This window comes from Lagopus muta, chromosome 14, assembly GCF_023343835.1.
Source record: "Lagopus muta isolate bLagMut1 chromosome 14, bLagMut1 primary, whole genome shotgun sequence".
NCBI lineage: Eukaryota > Metazoa > Chordata > Aves > Galliformes > Phasianidae > Lagopus > Lagopus muta.
The window spans coordinates 2,109,142-2,110,842 of record NC_064446.1 but is presented as its reverse complement, the minus strand read 5'-3'; positions in this window follow the sequence as shown (position 1 = coordinate 2,110,842).

The window sequence follows — 1,701 nt, the reverse complement described above, 5'->3', positions numbered from 1 at the left end:
CTAATCATCTCATAAAGAGCCTTATTTGGGCTTATCAGGGCCTGAGGCAGCATCTGGGCAGGTTGCAGTTCAGTTGCACAAGGAGAAGTGCAGGAAAGACACAGATCTGTTGAAGGGCCAAAGAAACGGTCGCAGGACTGCAGCACCTCCCAGCGAGGCGTTGAGGGCTGAGAGCTGGGGCTGTGCAGCTGGAGATGGCTCAGAGGAGACCTATAGCAGCCTGTCAGTATCTCAAGGGGCTGTAGGAAAGAAAGGGACAGACTCTTCAGCAGGGTCTGTTGTGATGAGAGGAAATGGTTTCAAACTAAAAGAGGGGAGATTTAGAGTATATACAAAGAAGATGTTTTTATGAGAAGTGAGGCACTGGCAGAGAGTGCTCAGAAGTGCAGTGGATGCCCCATCCCTGCAGATCTCCAAGGTCAGGCTGGATGGGGCTCTGAGCGCCCGATGGAGCTCTAGGTGTCCCTGTTCATTGCAGGGAGTGGGACTAGATGACCTTTAAAGGTCCCTTCCAACTCAAACGATTCTATGATTCTATGAAAAAGGTCATGTCAAGTGTGATCAGAAACTTGAGTAATCCTGCAATCAGTGGTTTGATTAGTTATGAACATTCATAAGTTGGGAAACTGAATACATGAAACGTTGGAGAATGGAAATGTATGAAATAATGCATGAAGTGAGCCCGCAGCACCTCTATCAGCCCACAGGCTGGCTCAGTGATGGAGGTGCTCACCGAGGGTCCTGGGCTCTGCGTACTGCTGTGTTTGGTTCAGCTGTGCTGCAGCAGGAGATGGCAGAGTTCCCAATCAGCAGCACCAGTGTGCACAGAAATTGATGTGCTTCCTATTCTCCTTACCCTGGTGAATTCCTTCAGAAGCATGAATGTTGCTGCTCCTGTGCTCATTGCAGCCGAATGGTGCACTTTCATATCTGTTTCTTAGTTCTGTAGGCACATAAATGCTTGGTCATCCTGGCAATTTGTCTCTTTTTCAAGAATATGGTTTTCCCTTTGCTGGTAATTCCTGTTATGAACTCGTAGTTCTTGCTGAGCATTATTCCTGCTGTCTGTGTGGATGGCTGCAAGGTTCAGCTCTGAATGTGGCTTTTAAAGGGATATGGAATCACTCTGCTGTCATTCTGAAAGCTTTATCCAACCGCTAGATTTCTTTTAGTTCTTCATGCTTCTTTTTCTTTTTTTGTTGTATCATATGGGGCACGTTGTTTACCATTTTCTCCACAGATCTGTCCTGATACTGTAATTATAAAGTTGTTTAGCTATCTGTTTTAGTGAATGTATCTGTATAAAACATTGGATGTTATGATTGTCTTGCTATAATGTTACTAGATGTATTTCCCAAGCTACTAAGTTTGTTTGGAGATGAAAATTAGATGCAAAATAGAAATATAAGCACCTCCATTCTGTAATCTTGCCATAATTTTCTCTCTCATCAATGTAGTATCAGTAATTAATGCTCCTAGAAACGTACACTTTCTTTGTTGCTATGGGTTTATCCGAGATCTCAGCTAATCACAGAATTATTGTTGCTGTTATCCCAGTTTTCTTTCAAGTCCCCAGCTGCCTGGTGTGTGATACTCTGTCTTTTCTGCAACTGGCAAGTCAATAGCGAAGCTAATCTGTTTTGATTCATATCATGAGGATGCCACAGGAGTTGGAACAACTTCAGTTGTGCAATTGCTGCG